General features: G+C 51.6%; 1 protein-coding gene and 1 long non-coding RNA gene across 5 annotated transcripts in view; one reads left to right on the top strand and one right to left on the bottom strand.

Moving 5' to 3' along the window:
* ELMSAN1 (ELM2 and Myb/SANT domain containing 1) overlaps positions 1-25852 on the bottom strand; it is a 62858-nt gene that overhangs the window by 22866 nt on the left and 14140 nt on the right. For 2 of the 4 annotated variants that reach the window (XM_011370892.2, XM_011370894.2), the window contains exon 1: positions 16531-16881. The exons of 1 other annotated variant lie outside the window; for it this stretch is intronic. The gene's annotated coding sequence lies outside the window, so the exon portion shown is untranslated. Of the gene's footprint in view, positions 1-16530; positions 16967-25852 lie in introns of those variants that run through there. One more of the 4 variants, XM_023537074.1, reaches the window with a different exon arrangement.
* Positions 17165-20057, top strand: LOC111746114. The gene is made up of 2 exons (XR_002782943.1): positions 17165-17291; positions 17852-20057. It is a non-coding gene; the product is annotated as an uncharacterized LOC111746114 (long non-coding RNA).

Genomic DNA, 25852 nt, shown 5'->3' with positions numbered 1-25852 from the left:
GAGCTCTCAGGCCCTAGACACTGCAGGTCACTGTTTGCAGCCCAGGTGTTGCCAGGGAACCAGTAGAGAGCAGAGGAGGGCCAGGGCTGGGCGGTACCGGGCAGGCGCTGGTACGAAGCCCGGCTACACCCCTGCTCTGTCCTGGCCCCTGGGAGGCCGCCGTGCTATCGCTCCAGTGCAGGCTTCCGTAGCTCCCCAGCCCTTCCCCTCCAGAGCTGCAGCTGCGTGACTCACTCCAGGCCCCCTGCCTTTCACTTTCACCCGGCACCCAGAAGGAGAGGAACTTCCTCCTCCATTTCCTTCCTCAGCCCCCAGCCCTGAAGAGAGAGAGAGAAAGAGAGAGAGAGAGAGAGAGACAGAGAGAGAGAGAGAGAGAGACTCCCCCTGCCTATACCCCCTTTGTCTTTACATACGGAATTTGTAGGACAGGGAGAGGCTAGGAGGGCATCCAAGTCACCCTGGCACCAGCATGAGTGGAAGGATTTGGACAAGCATAGTGCTGCAGGCCACCGAAACCACCTTTTGAACAAACTCCCTTTTCTTGCTTTTAAATTCTCATTCCAACAGCCAAGCAAATTCGGAGCTGAGACCCAAAAGCCAGCCCTAGGTTGAAAAAAACCCTGGGCGCCATCGTGAAGCTGCAGGACTATCCCGGCTACAGGAGCAGGGCTCTGCCTCCCCAGTCAGCATGAACGATCTGGAAGTACTGGTAGGCAATAGCAAGTCAGAGGCAGGAAGAACACGCTTGAGAGGAAAGGGGAGGGTGCCCAGGGTAGGCTGGGAGATCCACATGCCTCCAGGGGGCCGAGAGCCCCTCAGATGTTCACACACATTTGTGCCACCCCACCCCCAACAGTACACACACACACACACACACACCCCACAGCCTTGTTGCCTCATGAGCCACAGCACAGGCTTGGGGGCTGGGGGAAGGGAAGGCCCACGTGGCAGATGAGTCCGGCTGCACGTGCAAGTGTGTGCCTGTTGGAGGGTACCCAGGGACCAGGCACAAATGGCCACTCATTGCCTAGGGGAGGGCAAGCATTGCATGTTGGGCTGGAGGAGATGGGGGTGGAATCTGACCCAGGGCAGGGTTGCTCCTGCCTCCTCCCCGCAAGGCTGCCTCATATGCAGCTGTTCAGTCAGGTCCAGAGGAGCTAAGCTCAGCTGGTCTGCCTCCCACCACTAACCCTGCACATCAAGGAGGGCCACTGAGTAGGTTTCCAAAGCTGGGCCAGGGACTCAGAAGAAATCAAGGGGACCAATCTAGGGAGGCTGAATTGCCCCAGAAGCTTCGGCAGAGGCCTCCCTGTCACCCACACTGGACAGCTAAGAATGCTAAGAGCACAGGCACCCATATGTGGTACCTTCAGAGAAGAAAGGTCATTATCTGGGTGGATGAGGACAAGAGTGGAAGATGCCTGGGAACCCTGGAGGAAGGAGGGGACACACCAAGGCAGGAGGCACTAAGTAGTAATAGTTGTTTTATTGTTAGTAGTAGTAATAACAATAGTAACAATAATGCACTTGTACCAAGCAGGTCATAAATGCTTTGTATGTGTTTAACTCACAACAGCCTTATAAGGCAGCATGAAGCCAAACCATTGTTATTTTTAACCTCCATTTTACAGGTAGCTAGATTAGGCTCAGGGGGGCTAAGCAACTTGCCAGTGGTCACAGTAATTATGCTGCAGAGCCAAGATGTGAACCTAGGTCTGACTCCAAGAACACATTCTTATTCCTTATCCCCAAGACATGCCACTAAGACCCCAGGTCCCTCTGCACATCTCCTTCCCACGGCACCCTCCCCACTGTCTTAGAGCAGGGACTTTCTGGACACAGATATCCTCACTGGCCCTGGGAAGCCCCTTACCCCTGCCTGAACTGTTGGCAGGTAGACATCTCCTGTTCTCTCTTAATCCAGGTGAGATCTACAGAAAGTGGGGGAAGGGAAGAGACCTCACCACAGAGGGACCAGAGGGAATGTGAGGTCCACCCGCAGGGAGGTTTGAGGTTGCACAGGCCCCTTTGGCCCAGCCTTCTGGGCCTGGGCTTCCCAGCCCCTCAAGCCCACCTGCCTCAGTTCTGTTTGCTGCTGGTGGGGCATCTAGCTCTCATATCCCACTGGTATGTCACTGTTTGCAACTCTGGCCAGGACTGAGCCACTTCCTCCCATTCTTCTGCCCAACCTCACTCCTCTGTCCCTCCGATAGGTCAGCCTGGCCTTCCTCACAGAAAGGAAAAGAAAGGAAGCCATCTCTTCAGAAGGCAGCTGACCTATGGGCCAACTCCCCGAGGCTGCAGAGAAGAGGGTATAATGAGGAACTCCTGCATGCAGCTAGCTCACCCCTGGGACTGGCCACAGGGCCTCTGACAACAGAGGCAGGAACACTGCAAAAGGAAACCCACAGTCACTGTGGGGCCCCAGTCCCTGCAGCCCACTCTATCAATCTGTTTGACTGTCTGTCGTGGTTCCATTTACTCTTCCCTTCCTCCAGGTACCTCACTGCTGCACCCAGTCCCTGGCCAGACCCACAGACACCCCTGGGCAGGAGACAAGGCAAGAGTCTGGCATCAGTGGCCAGGTGCCTACGAGGCTTGCAGGAGGATCTGTGGCGAGCAGCACTTTCTCTCTACAGAGTACAGCAATGTGCACCAAGAAAACAATGCTGAACCCACATATGTGTTTTGCAGACACATGAGGGAAGGTGCTAGAAAGGCCTTTGGGAGTTCTGTGCTGATGGAGACACCACGTCCTCCAGGGATGGCAACTTGAACACATACCGCTCCCCATGTGCTATCGGCAGCCCTGCCACATGCCCAGCATTGGCTGGGAGAATCCACTGAGTCTTCACCATAGGGTGCTGGGGCCAAGCAATGAACCTCAAGAGGACTAGGGCTACTTACAAGCTTGGGGTATTCAGTGTGGCCATCTGAGAGAAAAGACTGTTGTGAGTCAAGGTTACATGGGCCAGGAAGGAAGTGCCCAGCTTGGTCTCAGCAGCCACACAGGGACTCAGCTCTGATATGGGAATGAGAGTTGAGTCCCCAACTCTTGGAGCTCATGCTCCAAGCTCCCACTCTTACAACTTGGGCCACCCCCAGCCCCACAAAGTCAGCACTAGGAAGTGGAGGGTGGTCAGAGCTCATGCATCTCCAACCCGAGGCAAAACAGACCCGAGTATGTCATCCAACAAGGGCCCGAATCTCTCGTCTGACCAGTTTCCAAAGCACCAAAGAAGCTATCTTAGGACAAAGCCTAAACTCCCTGTCCTTCTCACAAGTCCCTACAGACTCGGGCTCCTGACACCTCTCTCAACATGCCATGCTTGAGCCATCGTTCAGTGCAGTTCCTGCCCCAACATGCTGTTCCTGCTTTGTTTCCAGGTCTCTGACCAGGCAGTACCTCTGCCTAGGATGCCTTCCCACTCTTGCCATCTGGCCGAGTCCTCCTCATCCTTCAGGTCTCAGACACTGCTTCCTCTGGGAAGTCTACTCTCACCCCAAGGCTAAACCCAGAACTTCGCTATGAGCCCCTAACACCTCCCAACTGCACCCCCCTCCCCGCACCATGCTTAGCACACTATATTCCAGGCACCTATTTCTTTGTCTCCAGCAGACAGCCAGCTCCATGGGATAGAGTTTACAGGACATTGTATTTGGCACTTGGCTTGTACCTGCTTCCTGGGATGCTCATTCAAGACTGCGCCCAAGGTGAGTCAGAGCCAGGCATGGGCAGAGGCACGACTCACAGCCAGCATGTCCACCCTGAGCTCCTGCCTGGCCCTGACTTCCAGTCCCTCTCCCTGATCAGAGTTCCCATGATGCTGAGATAAAGTGAAAAGGCCCTGCCTCCTAACCCCAGCCCACCCCACTCTACCACTGGTCCCTCACCAACTAAGCTAAACACAAATCCTTCTCCAATTGTGGGCCCACAGGCTACCTTGCCCCTTGATTATCACTTGCTGTCGTACACCACATGCAGGCCAACTGGAAAAGTGCCATCCCTGCCACTGCCCTGCCTCATTTTTCTTCCCCCAAGGCTGCTTAGACCATAGCCTGGTTTCCTGTCTGGCTAGGAAACCAGAGGGCCGTGATGAGGGGCCCTCCCTAGAAGAGCCCAGCACGGCCCATTTGGCCTGGTAGCCCAGGCTAACATCTTGAAAACCTCTCTCAGATACTCTGGAGCCTTTGGCTACAGCCAGACTAGGTGAGTGGCCTGAACTGCCACTTTGAAGCAGCTAGAGTTGCCCAGGCCCTAGATAAACCTTCCCTCTGGACACAGTGTCATCATCTGCAGTGTTGTATGCCCCCCTCGAACTGGGAGTTTACATCCAGGCTGAAGGGTGCCATTTCTCCAAGCCACTGGACACATAAGTCCTGTTCTCAAGGAATCTGAAAACCAATAAGGAAGGAGACACCAGCAATGAAGAGGAGCACCTGCCTCCTACAAGTGTCACTTCCCCTGGGGGCATGAAAGAGCAGTCCTATGATCCGCCCACTCCCGGGACAGAGAGTCCCCAGACTGTCACTGCTTCAGACTGAACTTCAGCTCTGAAAGGCAGAGAGGCCAGGCCAAGAGGCCAGGGCTCATGAGTCCCAGGGGTCTCAGCCATGAAGCTGGTCAGGCTCAGAAGTCTTGGCCGGGGTTCGAGCGGGCTGCAGTAAGAGCTGTATAAAAATGCCAATACTAAGGTGCTTGCTTTTAAAGGAATATTGTGAAAGGGGAATCCTCTGCTTGCTGAGGCACCCTCAGGGCTTCGTTCAGATGTCTACCTTTATCGTCCTCCTCCCCTACTGCCTGCAAAAAGCCCCAGGATGCCCATGAGAAACCAAGTTAACCAGGTCTGTTTTATCAAGGGGAAGCTGAGGCAGACAAAGCACGTAGTTCCAGACAGAGCCAGGAAAGGATGGAGCCTCTAGCTCAGCTTCTGCCCACCCTGGAGGTACCAATAGCCTCCCACCTGGGCAAGGGCCACAAAGGACCACCAGCAGCCCAGGAAAACCCTCCCAACAGGATTTTGGGAATCTAGAGGTGGTGAGGTGGAAGCTCGCAGGTTTAGGCTCTTTCCAGAAAAGATGTAGCAAATGTCCCTGCAGCCAGGTCCTTAAGTGACTTAACCTCTGGATAGGGCCTCGTGGGGACCAGTGGGGCCCTTGGTCTCCTCACAACTCTCTTTACGCCCTGTGGGGTTCACCCCTCTAAAGGCTGCTCTGGTTCCTCCCTCCCCTTCTGAAAAGGCCTGGTTTCTCAGCAGTTCTAGGGCAGGGCTCTCTGGCCCCAGTGTCAGACTCTGTCCTGGGCCAAGATACAGAGGTCACTCACAGGGGCCTCCCTTAACATGGCCTCACCCTGCCTACTCAACACACACACACACACACACACACTCTCCGCAGCCCTGCAGCTCTAGGCTTCAGGGAGACAAAGGAGACAATGCACAGCCCTTACTGCACAGAGCTTCCAGTCCAGAGAAACACAGAAACACACACTGATTATAATGCAAGGTGGCCCATGCAGGGGCTAGAGATACACAAAGGGAGCAAGTGACCCCAGGGAGAGTTCCCCGACTTTGAGCCTTTCCTGGAGCTTTTCCCTCTGCCTAGAACTGCTGCCTCCATGCTTGATAATCTGACTTCCTTTCAAGGCCTACCTCCTCCAGGCAGCCCTCCAGCACATGCTGTTCTCACCCTTTCTGAATCTTCATGCTCTCACTTGGTGTTAACTACTATCCCACAATGCTTCTTTAATTCCCTTCTGATTTTGCACCGAGGCTGGAAGAAGCAGGACCCGGAGGCAGAGTGGCCCAATGGAGAGGGCAGTAAACTGGTTGTTAGGTAACCAGGTGTCTGGTCCAGGGTCTGCCGTTCACTGGTTCCCACCTGTGAGGAACTTAGGAGCCCAGGGTGGGCAAAGGGGCACAAGGCCTGTGTCTAGGAATCAAAGAAACATCTTTGAAATGAGTAACTGCCATGTGAAATAGTAGCTACCAGCACTGCCCACATACTCAATGTGTGTGAGTATTGCTTACTTGTGTAACCATTTAGTCCTGTCTGAAAAATGAGGAAAGGTTGGCTCTGAAAAGTAACTATTCCAGGTTACAACCTGAGGTCACCAGTGAAGACAAAGGATTTGAATCCAAGCCTGCTGACTCCAAACCGGGTCTCACTCTATCACACCTTGCTATCTGTCCATCTGTATTGAGCAGTGGTTCTCAAACCCATTCTGAGACTGGTTCATGGGTCTGGTGAAGGGAGGGGGTCGTTCAAGGTGAGAACTCTGCAAATGCTTCATAAGCAGCCCAGGTGGTGCCAGATGCTGGAGCAGAGAAAAGGCAAGAAGGCCAGGGCCTGGCATAAAGCAGTTTCCAAGGACCCACAGCTCCTTACTCCCCAAAGAAGCCACCTGCTGAGGAGGCATGGGGGTCCCACAGAGCCCTGGGTAGACTCTGCTCTCAGGTAGCCCTAGGACTAACCATGGCTCTTTCAGTGCCCAAAGCCCAGCTGAGTGCCTATTTCTACTGCGCACACTGTGCTAAGCACATTGCAGGCAACGTCTCAGTTAACCCTCACTCTTCTTTGTCTCATAGGTCAGGAATGGTAAACTCAAAAATATATTTAACTCGAAGAACACAGTAACAAAAACAAACAAACAAAAAAAGACATAAGACAGAAATCAAATAGCAGAATGGCAGATATAAGTCCTACCTTATCAATAATTACTTTAAATGTAAATATATATTAAACACTCCAATTAAAAGGCATAAGTTGGGAAAATGGGTTTAAAAATACATGATCCAACTGTATGCTATTTACAAGAGACACATACTTTAAATTGAAAGACACAAATAGGTTGAAAAATAAAAGGATGGAAAAAGATACATCATGCAAACAGTTACTGAAAGAGGGCTGAAATGGCTATGCAAATATTAGACAAAATAGACTTAAAGACAAAAATTTTTATTAGAGACAGAGAAGGACATTTCATAATGATAAAAGTGTCTATCCATCAAGAGAACATTATAAACATATATGCACCTAACAAAAGAGGCCCCAAAATACATGATATAAAAACTGCTATAATTGAAGGGAGAACTTGACAATAATAGTTAGAAACTTTAATAGACAACTTGACAATAATAGTTAGAAACTTTAATATTACACTTTCAATAATGGACAGAACAACTGAAGCTCAACAAAGTAACAGAAGACCTGAACACTATAAACCAACTAAACCTAACAGGTATCTTCAGAACATTCTACCGAACCACAGCAGAATACAAATTCCTCTCAAGAGCACATGAAACATTCTCTAGGATATATCATAAATTATGCCATAAAACAAGTCTCAATATATTTTAAAGAGCTGAAATCATAGAAAGTATGTTCTCCAATCAAAATGAGATAAAATTAGAAATCAAAAACACAAGGCAGTTTTGGGAATTTACAGGAAATGAAGGTTAGAAGTAACTTATCAAATTCTCACAGCTCAGAAAGGCCACTCTCTCCTTATTCAGACCATGTTCTCCACACCTGCACAGCCCTAGGATCTCAAATGTTTGCAAAGGCCTGGAGAGTCGCTTTTCCATCTTCACGATGGACGTGCACTCAACCTGACTCCAAGCTTGGATCCAGAATCAAAACATCTGGGGAGAGAGAGAAGACTTCAGGCTGTAACAGCTTGTTCTGCAGCCCTGCTTCTCCCTGGGAAAATGGCCACAGGCAAATATTTTCACTCCCCCAGCCAGTCCACAGAATAGCCAAAAGGCAGATCTCTTCCAAAAGAAGGAAGCTAACATTTATAGAGTACTTCCTCCATGCCAGGCTCCTGACATACCCTGATCCATGTTTACAAGCTTCCCATCAGGGTGTCTTATTGTCCCCATTCCACAGAGGGAAACAGAGGCTCTGCTGTTAAGGCAACAAAAGCAAGATTCAAACCCTTGTTCTTTCCATCATCCTCCCAGAAAAATCCCAATCTACACTTGTTGTGGGCCTCAGAAGGAAACATGAGAACCCCACAAAGCCATCTGGGGACCTTTCCCTTCCTCCTGCTACCTCCCAGAGCTGCTGCCTTTCCCAGGGGCATGTCCAAGTAGGGCATAGTATATAACATCCCCCTCCCCCCCAAGAAATAATCCCAGCCCCAGTAGGCCAGAACCAGACTCCCCTTAAGACTGAGGGAATCTATAAAAAGCCCCTGGAAAGCTAAGAGAGCCCACAGAATTTTGAGGTGGGGGACTGTGGAGGTGAGTTGAGAGCTGCAGGGTCAGAAGGGTCTCATTCTGGAATGAGCGTCTCCACACCAGACGGAGATAGGTGGCTTGTGCCACTCTTCAGAGCCAACCAGCAAGGCAGGGCCCAGCTGGGGAAGCTGAACAGATTCCAAATATCAAGGAATGTCAGTGTTCACTTAGTCCAATTCCCTAGTCCACAAAGCAGCCCAGAGAAGGAAAGAAACTTGCCTTTAGATACACAGCCAGGAGCAAGCAGGGCCTAGAATCAAGGACCCAGTAACAATGCTTTATGTCTCCATTTAGGCAAGCCCCATCTTTGGCAAGACACTAGGCAGGGCTTGGAGCCAAGGTAAAATCTCAGCACCACAAAAGTATGGCTTTCTACTTCACCATCTTTACCATCTCTAACATTTCTTGAGGGTACTACCATGTGCCAAGCACTCTACACATATGATCCTGTTTAATCCTAAGAGCATGGTAGGTATTATTACTCTCCCCTTTCTTAATGAGGAACCTGAATATCCAAGGGGTCACATCACTTGCTTGAGGTCACAAAAGTATAAAGGCTAGGCCAGGAGTGGAACCCAGATCCCTTTCTGCAAACTTCCTCCCCAGGGCTTCAGGCTCAGCCTCCTGCTTGAAGCTTCAGGCCGTCTGGGATGGATGGCGGCAGCATCTGGGCTGCTCACATCTTCTCCCTGGAGAGCAGTTTCAGCTGACCTGAAAACTTCTATGATGTTCTGGAAGTATGGCTGTTCAGGTAAGGTGGGTTTGAGAGGCCTGTGAGGAGAGTGGTTTTGAAGATGAAGAGGCTATTGGTGATTACCACCACCACTGGGCCAAGCTGTGGAAGGCTCAACATCTGCACAAGAGGAAGCCACACCCCGCCCACACTCTCCGAACCCACAGCCCCGGTAGTCCGACAGCTCTTTAAAAGCTGCTTATTTCATATCCTGAATAAGGGAGACAGATAGTACCCGCCTACTCCAAAGATCATTGGTCTAAATCTTTTTATGAATGATGAAACTGTAGCCTCGAGAGGTAGAGAGACTTGCCCAAGGACACATGGATGGTTACTTGGGTAGAGTGGTGGTCAAGGACTCCCAGGTGGGGGTGTCTTCACCCTCAGCACTCCCCCAGACCTGGCATTGCCAGGTCCTTGACATTTGGCTCAAATTCTTCTTGGTAGGGAGGTGAAGCAGCGGGGTATAGAGTCTGGTGTCGTCATCAGCCCAGGCGCTCCCGCCTGGCCAGCTCCAGAAGGGGCCAAGACAAACTGGGTAGCTAGGGTGTGGGGGTGGGACCACCCTGCTGGTTTGGAGCAAAAGAATGGAAACAATATGGCTCCCCAATACCTGCTAATGACCAAGAAGCACAAAAACTTGTCAGCAGAGGTGGTGGTGGTGGGCGTCTCAGCATGGCTGCCTGGGGCCTCCTACATGGGCTGCAGAGTAGGCACAGAGAGCCACCTGCCTCATTTGCCCAGCCAGTCAGTCAGTGTCACGCCCTTTCTCAGGCCCCGGTCAGGATCCAGGGCCTCTGCCAAATGCTCACACATTCCTTTCATTTCTCCAGTCTCTGAGCAGCTGCTGCAGGGCCTTTTCTGTTGATTTATTCTTTATTGTTCCTGAAATACACCCAGAGGCCTTTGGCACTGGGCACCAGCAGAGCATCCAGCCCAAGCCCCAAGTACACACTAACCAGACTCTCTGGGACCTGGGCCAAGCCAGCTGGAATGATGGGCCCTGGGGTCAGACCTCGCAGGCAGCAAGGGAGACCTAAGAACCCCACTATCTAGCCTATGGTCCTAGAGATGCTCTCAGGACTACAGAGGCTGGGATGTTTGGGGAGGAGGAGACACTTGGAAGATCTCCACAGGGCCTAAACTAAGCCTTTCCACACCTCCCATGCATGAGTGATTCCCTCCAGCAACGCCTCCAAAGCACACACACAGCTGACCCCCATAGCCTGTAGCCCTCCACAACAGGGCCTCGTGGCTCAGGCTGGGCTTCTGGCTACCCTGTGAAGTGTTTGGAGAGGAAGGTTTCAGAGGGGTCTTCTCCACCCTTCCCAGCCCAAAATATTTCCATCAGCCAGTCTCGTGGTGCCTGAATTCCTACCATCAGCACTTCATTCCCTGTGCACATGAAAATAGCCCAAAGTGTGGGAGCTGCATGGTAAAATAAGACTGGGCTTTAGGGTCCAACAGAATGTGTCCTGGGTTCTTTAATCATCAGCCTTTCCGTGGGCCTCAGTTTCCCTATCAGTAAATGGACACAATATCTTCATCTCACAGTTATTGTGGGATTACATGAGGTACATATGTATGAAGTGCTTGGCACAAAGTAAGGGCTCAGTGAATGTGATTTCCTCTCCCCCTTGCTGGGCAGGAGTAGCATCATTAGCTGTCTTCAACACCTGGGGTGTGGGGGGACTGGATGGTCTGACTCTTCTGGTTCCACAACTGGCTGAGAGCAGGGCTGGCCAGGCAGGAGCAGGACAAGGAGACTAGGAGTCTTAGCAACAGCGTTGGGCTCTGCAGGCACGGGGCACATCTGGCCTCGGAACCCAGAGGGGCACACCTGGCACAGGCCTCCCCTGGACTCAGCTGTGCCAGCAGGGCCTACAGGGATGTGGCAGGACAAGGGTCCTGGCAGAGCTTCCAGGCCCATAATGGACTCTCGACCGTCCTGTGTTAACTCTAAGAAGAGCTATAAAAGGGAAAGTGCTAGCACCTGAGGGAGGCTGGGGAGGGGTGGCCACAGGAAGTCTGAGTAGGGACGCCAGAGTCACTGGGGGGCCTGCAGGGAACAAGCAAGCTGCCTTGAGGCCACCACAATGAATGTCCCACAAGTGAAGTGCCCGCCTGGTTATTTTGGGCACTTCTGCCCAAAGCCAGCAAGGAAAGGCAGCTGCTAGCAACATGTAAGGGCTGTTTATGCTCAACTGTGGAAGCACTGCTGCAGGGACAAAAAAGAGCGCCAGCAGCCACTGCGCAGAGGGGCCTCTGCCCCTTTCTTCCTTTCCCGACTGCCCCTGTAAGGTCCAATCTGTGCACTGCATAGCTGACATAGCGTGGGTACTTCTGCTTTCACTCAGATCCAGTCTCCCAACCGCAAAACTCACTCACACACACACACACACAAACAGACAAATAAATAACTGTGGAGCCAGCTGAGGACCGAGCCACACCCAGGAGCCCAGACAGTATTCCTCTGGGCTCTTCCTGCACTAAAGTGGCCCTCCCAACTTCCAAATTTGGAGGCGTGGGGACCGAGGGCAGCTCCTCTTTCCATCTCCTTAGGTGAAAGTGGAGACAGTCTATGGGAACCTCAAGGAACTCACTGTCTCTTGGCTTCCTCATTTGAAAACGAAAGAGACTAGATGTTTCAAAGTATTTTACAGCTCTGGGGAGGACTCCTGGGAACTGGGGAGCCCAGCACTATGACCAGGGGCCAGCTGGGGAGGTCAGACAGAATAAGGTCAGGTGGGGAGAGGATCTGAGTAGAAGCCAGGTAGGTACATGACCCAAGAGCAGCCAACAAGCTGGGGGATGGGGGTGGGGGGCAGGCGAGAAGAACAGGAGGGAGAGGAGAAAGACCAGCCTACTTGCTTTCTCAGTGTCGTGAGTTACCATTTAGGTGTTTCTGAGCTTTCTCAGCTCTGGGGCCTTCCCCTCCAAGGAACTGGCAAATTCTGGCAACCACAGCCTGGATTGGGGCCTCTGTCTGTCCAACTGCTGGAAAACACTAGGAATGAGAATCCTCCACCATTTTCCTTCCTCTCTGGATCCCATTTCCCCAGAAGCTGGGTAGCCTCGGAGGGAACCACCTTCTGGTTGAAAGCCTGGTATACTTCCCTCTCTGTAAGCTCTGGCCTGGAAGAACCTTGCCCTGGCTGCTCCCTTCCCCGCTTCCTGAAACTCCCTGAGGAAGAAGCATTGCCTGGAAAAAATAACGCTCACACCATGAGCTCCCTGCGGCTGGAGAGAAAGGCAGAGGGAACAGGGAGCACCTTCCCTGCTGGCCACAGCACCAGGCTATGTTCCAGGAAGAACAAGAGCAAGCAGCACTGCCAGGGAAGCCTCAGGCCCCAGCCCCATTCCTTCCCACCAGCCCCTGCAAACCACAGCCAGCAATCACGTCCCTCGAGGAGACGCCCACCACCGTCCCGGCAAAACCCCAGCTCTTTTCTGACATGTGGCAACTTTCTTCTTATATAATATTTTGGTGCCCCACCCCCATTCCACCCCACCCCACCCCTGCTATTTCAATTGGTGAAAGAGTCAAAGTGCTCTTTAGAGGGACAACTCCCACCTCAGGCTCCACCCAAATCTCCATTGAGGTCACACAGTGAGGCTTCAGGTGAAGCAAAGGGGACTTTTTCTTTGGCTGAGAAAGCAGCCTTCCTCCCACCCACGTGAACAGTTCAGCCTGAGGCCTGGGCGGGTAGGTTCCTGATAGCACAATCTGATCTCTGGGAAGCTGAGCAGGAACAGAATAGCTTGCAAAGGTGCACAAGCACCAGGGTCTGGGCCAGTCCAGGCTTGAGTGGATCACACAGTTGTGCCCAGTCCTAGGCAGTTAGAAAATGAGCTCCATCTACACAAAGCTCCAGTGGTCTAGAACAGTGCCCCTCATTTCCTCTTCCCTGGGAGAAGCAAAAGGCAAACAGAAAAACTTGGTAGGAACTGGTAAAATTCTAGCTGTTAACCTATTGAGTACCTATCACGGGCCACTTTTCAAGCACAATCTTTTTTAACCTTCACAGCAACTCTATGAAGTATTATCATCTCTGTTTTACAGATGAGGAAACTGAGATTCAGGAAGTTAAGCAATGCTCAAAGCCAACCCAGCAAGTAGAGAGACTGGAATAGGACCCCAGTCTGCCCAGGCCTCACTCTTGTGCACCCACTAGGCTTCCTTCGGTCACCGTCCAGGTTACTGTGCACACACTATCTAGAAATGATGTTCCGAGTCTGGGGCAGAAGTGGGAGTGGACAAGTTTTGCTGTTATTGTTCCCAAGTGTGGGACTGTGAGAGCCCCTGTAAGTGTATGTGTGTTGGGAGTGGAGGGAAGGTGATCTGGATTCCAAATAGCAGTTTCTAACACAGAAGTTATGTTGTAATGCTTCTGATTCATAAAATGAGCTCACAGTCTCACAGTATCCTGAATGTTGCTTTGAATGCAAATGTAGATACCTTAAGTAAGAAATGGAGATTTCAGCACACTCCACACTCCATGTAGCTCCAGCCCAGCATGCAGAGTTTGTTTAGTTCAGCCCCATGCAAAGAGAGCGCTCTGGTGCAGAAGCAACCCCTCCACAGATGTGACCACTGGCTGCAGTGTGTGGTGAGTCAGGGAAGAACACAGCTTCCAGGCTGTTTCTATACTGATGCGTGCAAACACACAGGAAGTGCCAATCGCCCTGACCAAAGGAAATGCCCAGGTTAGCAGATTCCCAAGCAAAAGGCTCCACACTCTATCACCCTAAAGTCCCACTGGGGTCAGGATGACAGGGATACACTCACTCTCCAGAAGGCCAAAGGGCAGTGAAACTGGGTTCACCAAACACCAGGATCGCCCATGGGCCACCCTTTTGAAACTAATGGTGCAGTATGTGTCCCAGAGGCAGGACTCACTGGGCCCACCACGTGCCAAGTCTACATTTTTTTTGAGGGAGAATTTTCATTCATTTGTTCAACTAACATATACTGAACACCTACTAGATACTGGGCATTGTGGGAACAATATAGAGATTACCCTAGAGCAGAGGCTACAATAATACTGAAATGTATTTTCAGCATGTTACATATACTAACACACGGAATCCTCACTGCAACTCTATGAAGGAGGTACAGACGCTTAGCTGAGTTTGTTTTTGACTACCACACTATGGTATATACACAAATGACTACATAAGGTGGAAATGAGTGTTCAAAAGGTGGCTGAGCCTCCTTCAATAAAGTGGCATTTGAAATAGGACTAGACGGATAAGGAAGAATCTCACAGTTCCTTGTGGCCATCCCCACTCCACCATGAGCAGGGTTTCCTTCTGGGACCCCCAGCTGCAGAAGAGGGGCGATCAAGGCCAGAGTCCTGGACTTAACCCATTCCCCTTCCAGACCGCTAAGCCCCGTGTGCCAACCCCAGTCTTCTCCCACTCTTCTTCTCTTACGCAGGGGACCAGAGGCCTTGGCCCCACTGGGCAGCCCTTTCCTGGGTTCTGCAGCCACCGGAGGCCCTCAGCTGAACCTGTAATACATATCATCTTTTTTCCCCCCTCCATTTATTAAAAGCAGCAGCCCACAGGGCTAAATACTCGGGCTATTTTTAAATCCCACATTTAAAAGTTGAACTCTCATCCCCATGGGCACTCCAGAGCACTCTTTCCTAGAGTGGGGTGAAGGGCTGACAGAGCCACAGGGAGTAGGGGTTCCAGTAAGTGCTCAGAGGCCACACTGTAGGTGGGCAAGCTGTCCCAGAGCAAGCTGCATGGGTGAGCAGGAGGTGCCCTTAAGATTCTTCACCACCTTGTCCCCTGGGAGCTACTCAGACCAGAGTAACCAGCCAGAGGCCAATCCAGTTAGAGTGGAGACTGGGTCAGGGCCATGCAATGAGATAGTTTTTCACAGTAACCGAATGTTTACAACCCTGCTATTCAGTGTCCAGAGCAGTATGAAAAAGAGGATCCATGAATTCTCAGCCTGGGATGGTTTCTCCTTTCCCTTTCCGCCTGAAGCCCTCTCACAGCCCGGGGAAAGGTTGCACTTCTCTGATTCTAAAAGGGCATGTGCCACACCAGCCCTGGGAGGTTCTGGAGCAAGACACGTGGTTTCCTCCTCTCAGCCCACAAGGAAGAGTCTTCTCAGAGTTGCTGTTCTTCCACCTTCACCAGGCCTCCATTCTCACTTCTGAGGCTGCAGGGACAAGGAGAGGCCAGACCTCCGTGCTGCCACCAGACCAGAATCCTTCTGCTGGGGAGAGCCAGATCTCCCCTCCCCACAGCCACACCCGCCAACTGAGATGCCTTTCACACAAGTGCAAGAAGGTCTCCATAATCAGCTCAGGCCAACCAGCTCTCCTGCCATGCCAGTGGCCCGTCAGCAAGGCTCCACAGGCTGGCACACAGGTCCGATGTAGGATGGTGGAAGCAGGAAGTAGCCACCAAAGTTGTGACCAACAGTTTGAAATGGGGCGAGTAATAACTTCCCCTTTCATCCAGCAGCTCATCCTGGAGGTTGGGCTGGAATACGCAGTGGCCTCCACTTTGAGGAGCAGGTACCTACTCCAGGTCTGGCTTCCTTAGGGTTGGGGCTCTAAGCCATCAGGCCCTTATCCAGAGGCCCGGGTAGAGGCCCCAGAAGGGGCAGCCTGGTGCACAGACTCCCAAATGTGAACTGGGAGAGGAATATGGCTACTTCCACCGAGCTAGTCACATGTAGGGTGCAGACAAAATCTGGGCTCCCGTGTTCTGGACAGGCACTGCCAAACCCAGCACACCGTGAGGCCCCAGCGCGCGGCTGTGCAGGGGCGGCGAGATGGATGACAGGTCTGAGGTGCGCCCGCAGCGCCCGGGTGCGCGGGGTGATGGCAGCCCGCCCTCCCTAAGGGCTCTAGTGTAGGCCTCCACTGCACTTGCCCCAGTTCTCTGCCACCCCTGCACCTCTGTCTCCAAACTCCCAGCGCAGGCACAGCTTCCATGTCCACTTTCCTGTGCACACTGGAAGAAGCGGAAGGGGCTCCCGCGCCAAGTTCCTGCATTTCGCGAGCCCCTCCCCGCGCCTCCCGGGCCTGAGCTCGGTCACGCAAGCTGGTCTCTGCGGTCACCACGTTTCGTTCAGGCGGAGGAGAGGCGGCGGTGTTCCTGAGCCGCCGCCGCCGCCGCCGCGGCGGGCCGGGCGGGTGGGGAGGGTTTTCCTGCCGGGGCCGCGCCCGAGTGGGCGGGGGCCGCGCGCGAGCTGCGTAGCTGCACAAACACGGCTGGTTGGCGCTGCACACGCAGCTGCAGACCGGGGGGTGCGGGCCACGCAGGGGCCGGCTCCGGAGCGGCCAACGCACGTCCACACCCACGCACACACACGCACACGCTCCCGCAGCAGCCCAGGCCGCAGAAGTTGGCGCGCGGCGCCCCTGCAGCCCCGCGCCCCCGCTCGGGGCCGCGCCTGTGGAGGTGCAGCCTGCGCGCCCAGCCGCCACTGCTTGCACGCAGCCTGGGATCCCTCGGCCGCCGCGCCAGGGCGGGTGCGCCTCGCCGCGTGCAGGCCTCGGCCGCCGACCTGGCAGCCTCACTTACCCGCTCCTGCCCGAGCTCCGGCATCGACTGTCCCCTTTCCGCCGCGGGCCGCAGCCTTAGGTCGCCTCCCAGGCTCCAGCAGCCTGCACGCACTCCCCGATTTTAAACACAAACAGACGCCGCCGCCTCGCCGCGGCGCTCGCAGAGCTTCCAGCAGCCCGCCTCCAGGGGCTGGGAAGTTTGCTGGCAGGGCCCGGGCGGGACGCGCGGGCTGTCACCCCTCGCTCGCGGCGCAGGATCCTCGGCGCACCCCGCGCCGGTGGTGTCCGCCTCGCGATCGCTCTCCCTCCCTTCGTGTCACCCCCAGTCCTGCGATGCAGTGTCAGGATTGCACTGCTCTGACTCATCGGTTGAGCTCACAGCTTGAAAAAAAAAAGAGAGGGCGAGAGGCAACAGAGAAGGAGGAGGACTCTCTGGCGTGCTACAAAGGATTGCACAACTCGGCGCTGGGAGCGCGGAGCCCCAGCGGCCGGCCGGCGCGCGCGGCACGGCGGCGAGCAGGAACCAGCTCTACCACTTCATCAGCACAACTGTCTCGGGTCGGCCTCTCCAGGAGCAGGCCCGGCGCCGCCCACTTCCTGCGACCAAATAAGGCCGGGGAAGGCGTCTTTAAACCTTCGGCGGCTTGCCTGGGCTGGGGATTTCCAGCAGACCTCACCTCCACTCCGGAGTTGGTCGCCACCCTCCCCCAGCCCAGACCGGCGCCCCCGATGGCTTAGCTGGAACCAACAGGCCACGCGGCTCGTTGCTTTCACACCAAGGTCAGTAGGAGACGGTGACGAAATGTTTGGAAACCCATCGGGCCTGCCAGGAAAGTGTGTGTGTGATGTTGGGGAGGACACGAGTCGCTTTCTTCCACAAAGAATCACTCTCTGGTTTTGGATACGGTAAATCATGCACAATCCTCTCCAAGGCACTTTGTTAACAGCCTCCCCAAGTTTCACTTTTGGCTCACCAGCATCTTAGTGTTGTAGAGGTTATTCAGAAACTGGCCCCAGCCTCTCTAAAAGACCCACGTTTCTATTACTTAGATGATGAAAAGCTCATGGGTTTAATTGGAGCAACTGAGGCCAGAGTTCGGGCAGCTTTTCACTGCATGCCCACATCCCCCTACCTTCCTCCACTATCCATCCCCGCCCCTCGCCCCCATGCCTTCTGGCCTGGCTGCTGGGAAGATGGGAAACATTTCTGCTGCTCAGGAGGTTCTTGCTGACCCCTACATTCAGTGAGGCTTCAAGGGCCAAGAGAAATTCCAGGAGAAGGAGCCCTGTTTTTCCTGGTTCCTTCCATTTTGTTTATTTGTTTGTTTGTTTTACCCAAGGAGATGGCTCAGAAGATCTTTCCTTTGAAGAAAAAAACCACTGAAGAATACAATGTCTTCGCAGCCGCTCCCCCACCCCGCCAGTCCTGACAAGCAGGTGCTTTCTCAGAGAGAAGGGAGGGCAGAATGTGATTCTCACAGCCCCTCTGAGCCTGCAGGGCAGGGGCCTCCACCCCCTCCCTACCTCCAGAGGATGACAGAAACAACACTCAGACCTTCTGCCTACAAACCTCGAAAACCCACGCTTGCTTCTAAGGGACATGACCTTCCTGTCCTCTTCCACCCCTTTGCTGGCCCGAGCACCTGTGTGCATCGAGCTCACACCCCACCCAAGTGAAAGAGGCTTATTTGCAACCTGCTATGACAGACATGTCAAAGTAATGACAACTTAAAACAGTCTTATTTACAAAATACAGATAATTATGCCAGGGGACTGGATTAGATGACATCTCGAAATGCCTTCCAGTTTAAAAATCTATGTTTCTGTGATAGTAAAAAGTGAATGGGGGAGCTGGGGAACCACCTCCAAAAAGAAAAGCCCAGGCTCTCAGATCTAGCACCGGCTATGATAGTATTGTTCCTGACAATTCCCAAAGCACATCTTCACACACTCTGCTTAACAACCCTGTATGTGAGCGAGTTTTAGCCCTCTCGTTTTATGGATGAGAACCCTGAGGTTCAGAGAGGTTAAGTGACTTGGATGAGATCACAGAGCAAGCCAATCGTTCGTCACCTCTCCGCCCCTCTTCCAATCCCCCCAGAGGAAGGCAATGAGCAATTGAGGGACTGAGGTGCTCAGGCATGCAGGCTCCCAAGTAGAGCCTAGAGTCTCAGGACTCCTGGCAGAGGCTCAGTGAAAAGACTTTTTGTTTTTTCCATTTGTCTGGTTTCTTCCTTCTCACTGATACCTCATCCAAGTGAGGGAACCAAAAACAGAGCCACATGGACACCAGTTCCCACTGCTGCCAGGCTTCTTTGAAGACCTGTGGCCATCCTGACCTTTTCTTAGGACTTAGCCTCTAGAGCTGGCCTTTGTCCAGCCCAGAGCGAGCCCCTGAGAGCCAGTGCAGACCAGCCCAGGGATGTTCCCAGTCAACCAGACAACCCAGCTGGGGAGCACATTCCTAGAAGAGCCTGCAACCACGGAGCCAGGGCCCAGCCTCCAGGGAACTAATGGGAGCCACTCCAAAGGGCACTCCTGGCGGGACTTCCTCCCTCTCCCTTGCTGGACTGCCGTGCCTAGCCCAGGAGGCAGCAAAGGAAGCAGATGTAGGTGGCAGGGTACATGAGAAACAGAAGTGACCTGGAGGAGCCCTGCTCATCTTGGAGCAGCTCATCCCTTCACCCCAACTAAACTTCCAAATTCAGGCTGCCTCAGAAAGGAAGAGATGAAGGAAAGGGGCTCATGTGTATGCAGGGAAGGAGGGCTCAAGACTGTCCCAGATGGCCCCTGCCAGGCAGGGGAAGCCTACCTCTCAAAGGCAGGCAGATGAGGATGTGTAAAGAAAGCTGCAGCTCTTCCGGGAAAACCCTGGAGGTCAGTTTTACTGCAGATATGACAGTGCAGAATCGCTGACATGTGAACTGAAAGTTTTGGTTTTAGAAGCTCCAGCCCTTCCTACAAGCCTCTGGAGCAGCCAAGAAGGGTGCCCTTTGGGGGAAAAAAGTGTTCCAGGGACCTTACGCAAAGAGTGGGCTTTTCTCCACCACTGCCCTTCACAGACTGCAGAGAAGAGAGGAATCCAGAGCTCCAGTTAGCAGGAAGTGTGTCTGCTGAGAAACGTTCCAAGAAACAAAGCACCTTAGACAGGATTCCAAACTCTGGGTCCCAGAGAGGATAGAATATGGCATTCGAGAGGCTTCCTAGGACGTCGGCTCTCTGGACTCTGCTCAGAATGATCTGCCACTGCCCTGAGTGGTCATCACCAGTGTCCACTTCTGACACAGCCTGAGACCATTAAGAAATATCTGAGGATGAATTTCGTGGTATGTGAATTATAGCCCAATAAAGGCGTTATTAAGAGAAAAAAAAAGCTTCCAAGAAAGCCAAGTTCTCACCACCTACCCACCCACCCGCCTCCATTAACATTCTGCTGCTATCACTCATTATTTAAGAGGGGTTTTCTTCTCCTCTAGCCTTATGTCAGCATTCTTATTCTTTTTCCCATTGTCCCTTCTGTCAGGACCTTTCCATTGAGGCCAGCACGCATGGTGTGCTTACGTGAATAATCAACCTTTACTGGAGTGTGGGGAACTGAGGGTACAAATACAGCTGAGGAAATCTCAAGTCCATAATGCTGGGGCTGAGTTTGGGTCCAGCCATACTAAAGCTAACCTGCTGTGTGATCTTAGGAAGTTGACACTTACCTTCTCTGAGCCCGTGAGAGATGTACTGTAAAGTATTTGTTACATGAATGATGACAGAATGCCCACCTTCTAGGGAGAATCCCAGGACAAATTACTGCCTTATAACTGTATCATGTTTTGCACAATAAGAGATTACAATTATTTTTTTTTTCTACATTCCCTTCTCCCACAGCCAGTTTCTTCTCCCTTTCAAGAACCTATTCCAGGCAAGATTTTTTTTTCCTCTGTAAAGGAGTTATGAACTGGTCCACCCTACCTGAGGTCTACCCTACCAGCCTCAGGGTGACCCTTTGCTGCGCTCTGCCCTGAGAGACTCTTTCCAACATTGACTCATGATCTCATCTGGGTATCCCTCCAAAGGCTTCTCTCCCAGTCCCTGTTCTTCGTGTCCTTTCCACCAAGCTTTTCCATGGTGTGGCCCACCCAGCCTGAACAAGGACAACTCCTTGTTGATGGCTGTGCCTTCTCTCTACCCCTTTTTGCCAGGTCCTTGCTGAGGGAGCAGGAATTCAGAAATACTCCAGCCATTAAGTTAAGCCACCATGTGCTAAGAAGTCCCTGCACTCTCTTTTACCCTTGAAAATCCAGGGGACCCTCCTCCTCAGTCCACATTTGCTTCACCTGTTCAGGGGCAGGGTCATGCAGCCACACCAGCCCACAGCTGTCTAAATCTCATGGCCCTCCCACCTACCCCCACCTATGCCTCCCTCTTTTGCGGGCCTGGGCCAGGTTCTGAGTGCCTTTGTCAGGCATGAGAGGGAGCTTCTGCAGATGTCCCCAGTTGCTGTTGTCAGTTTGGGAGCAATGACTGGCTGAGTATAGGGAGAAGGACAAAACAGGTGTGGCTGCCGGGGAAGACAGGCCTGCAGGACCGTGAGGACAGAAACACCCTTTCTTCACAGAGCCAGCTTCCCAAAGGCCTCACCTCATTTCAGCACAGTTCATGTCTCCTGCAGAACTTGCCCCAAAGAGACTCCTTCACTGGCTGTTCTCTGGAGCTCCCTACTTTGTGGCAGTGGGCCAGGAGGAATGAGACCCCCAAGATCCAGTATGTGCAATGGGACATGCTTTAAATCATTATTTTTAACTGATGCATCATGAACTAAGACCCCACATTCATATTCATGGCAGTGTACAGGTTAGAAGTACAGGCTGATTCCTGAGTCCAAATCTTGGCTCATATTAGTTCGATGACCTTGAGCAAGGTACTTAACCATTGGTTTTCTCATCTGCGAAATGGGGATGATAAGAGCTTCAAACAGTATCTGGCACACATTAAGTCTTTTATAAGTATTGGCTATCATTTTCTCATCTCCTAACTGATCTTGCTTCTAGTCTTGCACACTTACCCTCCACACTGCCATCAGAGAGATCATATCTCCTTTCAATAGCTCCTATCATCTACTGCAAAAAGCTGAGACTGGTAGCCAGCCTATTGGGTACTTACACTTCCGTGACCACACTCTGCCCACTTCCCAGCCCCAGGCCCACACAGCCACACTACCCGACATTCCCCAAGATGCTTGCTTTCTTATGCATGCTCCCCTCGCCCCCCTTCATCCACAGGTTAAATCCATACCCTGGTCTCCCACCAGACTTGAGCTTAATGGAAGCTCTTCCAGGAAGCCTTACTCAACTCCTCCAAGCAGAGGCAGGCCACCATCCTCCAGCTGCTAAGGGTTTACAGCTGCGCTCTTCTCAAAGGGAGTCTTTGCTGGGAGAGAGCACTGCAGCCGATAATTGACTGGGGCTGGGGAATAAGGAAGGGGAGTGGGTCCAAAAGGTCAGCCCCCTTGCCTCAAGGTGGCATCAGATCCTTGGTGGTGCAATTCAGGGCTCCCTGTGGGATGGCTGAAGTTAGCTCCAGCTGCAACACATCCTTCCTTGCTTAGCTTCTTCCCCAGCCCTCCCTGCTTCCTTCACTCTCTTCCTCCTGCCAGCACTTTCTAAATCAATCCCAGGCACCCCAAACTGTTTTAGTCTCTGCTCCTAAGGATCAGAACAACCACTGCCTCCCTTGGACTCCCATGGCATCCTTTTGTTTATCTTTACTCCACCCCCTACACATTGTCCTACAGCTGCTTATTGCACCATCTTCCAACTAGGATCAGAGCTCCTGAGGGGCACAACCTAGATCTTAGTTACCTTGTAATCCTAGTGCCTACACAGTGCCTGCACATGGCAGAGGCTCAGTACATGCTTGTTGATAAATGCACGAATAAAATAATATATATGAAAACTTGAGGTAAGCAATAAAATTTAATAGATTATTACTACTACTTCTTTCATTACTATTCTATTTCTTCCATTCTAAGATGCACATTTCCCCTCATTTTAACATCTCTGAAATCAGGATGCATGTTACAATTGATAGCATGTCATGGCTTAATTTAGCAGTATTTTCTCTTTCATAGCTGTATGTAAAATAATGGCATATCTTATAATCACTGGCTTCTTAGGGTCAATGATATATGGTACTACTACTGCTACTATTATTATTGAGACTTGATCTCCTGGGTTCTGGGGCCTGCAGGGTACAGTCCACAGAGCTGAGAGGCCCCGTTACTGGAGCTCAGTAGCTGCTGCAAAATCAAGCTCTCATAAACTGAGAGCAATTTCTCTAGGATCAGAAGGATGCCTATGTCCAGACACCTCTGGAAACTCCCATGAAAGCAGGCAATGTGATGTGGAAGAAGCTCTGGACTGAGAATCGGGAGAGCAAAGTTCTAAACCTGGTTATTCCTCTAATTTTCTGAATGACCCCACGCGGGGCCTAACAACATTTTTCTTGAGTATCTTCTAAATATTTGAAGTGATGCGAGCCAGGTGGATCCACCCAGCACCCTGAGAGAAAGCCATTATCCCCATTTTACACATAAGGTAGCTGAGGTTCAAAAAGATGAAACATCTCTTCTAAGGTCATACAGATGGAATTGGACCACTGAACTCTCTGAGTCCTTCCCTCTGTTATATGAGGATACCTCTCTGGGCCTGTGTTCTCTCAGTTAAGTCAAATAATGAGAGATCACAGATTGGAGGGTGACAAGCCATTCTCATCCCCCGGCTATATTTTATTTGACTCGTGTAATTAATGTGATCTATTTTAATTGACTTAAATTTATTGTCAACATTTTTTAAAATCAGGAGATTTAAGCTAAAAAATCAGGATTTCTGGTTTGTCATGAAAATAAAATGGAACACTGGCCACACTGAGCCCTCTTTCTTGGAGGTGGAGCTGAGTAGCAGAGCCAGGGGAGTAGCATTATGATAGGAATAGCACTTCGAAAGGAGTAGCACTATGATGAGACTCACACATTCCAATTTTCCCCAGATTTCACCCCATCATAGGCCACAAGTCACTGTTGTTTATCATCTCACTTGTGCTGTGTTCTTAGCCCCACCCAGCCTCTGTCATTGAGATTACCCCCGTCCCCTACAAGCCTTTGAGTGGGTGACCCTTAGACCAGATGAACCCCAGTGCCCTCTCCAGCCCTAACAGCCTACGGCTCCTCCCAGAATCTCTCTGAGCAGTGTCCCTCTAAGTAGGTCACTTTACAAACCTATTTTGGAACCACTCAGACAAGCCCCGGCCTCAAATCTACCTTCGGCCTCCACCACAAGGCCTCAGTGTCTGTCCCTCACACTCCCTCCTGCGCGCCCCCGCCCCACAAAGCATCAGTCCCAGCCATTTGGGGGCTGAGGGCCAGCGTGGCTGAAGAGGGGAACCAGGCAGGGGTGGAGAAGAGTTAGCCCAGGACCAGGGGTGAGACTGAGTGAGGAAGGCAGGACTTTGTTTCCTAACAGGAAGGCGGTTCAGGGAGATGAGATAGAAGTGAGGAGGCTCCACAGTGACAGAGACATAGTTTGACACATGAGGAAACACACACGGTAAATCATCAGGACAAAAAAATGACAGTCTCAGCAGCAATTTAATAAATGCAAATTAGAACGTCACTAAGGACCCATTATGGCCAGAGTCAACGCGAAAATAAGTAAATCAATCAAAACAAGAAAGCTGCTATTGGCAGGGCCATCAGACAGCTGTAGGTGCATTGCCGTGACACTGTAAACTGTTCGAATCTTTCTAGAATGTGATTTGGCATTTTGTAACAAGTGTTTAACACCTTGACCAGCTAATTATGGTCAGGGGACCATATCCCATGAAAATAATTTAAAATACCACAAGGGAATTTTTATAAGAGATGTTCATAGCACCTGTATATAAACCCAAAAGCTAGAAATCCATTCAGATTATGGCATGGCATGGTAACAGAATGAAATGGATTGACACACAGAAACACTCAAATGAAACCATTTGATGAACCGTTCAGTGACAAAATCAGCACAAAGAAATAATAGAAGTAAACTTACAAACTATGTTAAAACTGCCACAGGAACATTAACAGCAATCAGAAGAGAATTTTGAACAATGTAAATTGCTAAGGTGTAATGTTTATTCTGTTGAGCTGGTCAAGATGGTTTAAATAATGATGATGACGATGATGATGATGATGATGATGATGATGATGACAATGACGATGATGACATTGATGATGTAAGGGCCCTTGAAGAGGATTTCCTCATCATAAAAATACCCCAACCCAGGGTCCCAGGGGTCAAGGAGGCCCAGGTCCCTGGCTTGATAAGGCAGGAAGTAGGAAGGTAAACTAAGAAAGGAGGGGATTATGACTGTGGGCAGAGGGAAGGCCCTAGAGCTTCCTTTATCAGGAGGGCTATGAAAGGTACCCCTCCTCAAAGAAACAAAGTTACATAAATAAACCCACACCATTTAACCTCCACCATCCTGGGGTGCTAACTCTTAACTGCTGCCTTTGCGTTCTCAATTTTACTAATACCTTATTTCAGCAACTTGGGAGGTGACACCAGGGCTCTTTGTGGGCTAGCCTAAGAACCCAACCACCATTTATAGCATTGTTTCTATGGAAATGTGTTTCAAGCTTCAAGACATCGAGCTGCTGACAACCTTGGGGCACACACGTGGTCTCTAAATTAGGGAACTGAGACGAGCAGTGAGATGAGCCCGGTCCTGGGCTCAGGAAGACAGCTTGTTACTTAGATTCTGTGAAAGTTAATATACCACCAGCAATGATCTCGTTGGAGCAGCCTGAGGTCACTGCAGAGGGTGGGGGTGGGATCAGGCCCTTTAGGAGTGAGATTCTAGGGAAGCATGTGGATATCCCCACTCCCACTTCCAAACACACACACCAGCATCCATGTCGCGAAAGACATGAAACTGGCCTGCATACCCCTCATGAGTATCCAGGCGAGCCCTAACCCCATGTGCTTTCCAGTTTTTCTCTGATCCTGGCAAACCTCCAGCCATGGGCCCTATTTCAGTCTGATCTCGGAATAACAACAACAAAAAAATCCAAATCTTTGACAGTTCTGGAATTTGGCCTTAGCGGATATATGCTTGAGATAACCAGGGCCCCCAGCAGTGTCTGGCCATCTCTCTGTATGTGCTCTGCTGTAGTGGTTTCTGTTTTGCAGGCTCCAACCTGCCCTCTCCAAGCCTGCCCAGTGCTCTCCAGTTCCCACCCACCTCAGGACTCCAAACAGCACCAAGGAGTCTCCATCTCCTGCCCTGAATGGCATATTCACAGGGAAAGGATG

Source organism: Pteropus vampyrus, unplaced genomic scaffold (genome assembly GCF_000151845.1).
Source record: "Pteropus vampyrus isolate Shadow unplaced genomic scaffold, Pvam_2.0 Scaffold177, whole genome shotgun sequence".
Classification (NCBI taxonomy): domain Eukaryota; kingdom Metazoa; phylum Chordata; class Mammalia; order Chiroptera; family Pteropodidae; genus Pteropus; species Pteropus vampyrus.
The sequence above is the reverse complement of the archived record's forward strand: the minus strand, read 5'-3'. Positions and strand labels throughout refer to the sequence as shown.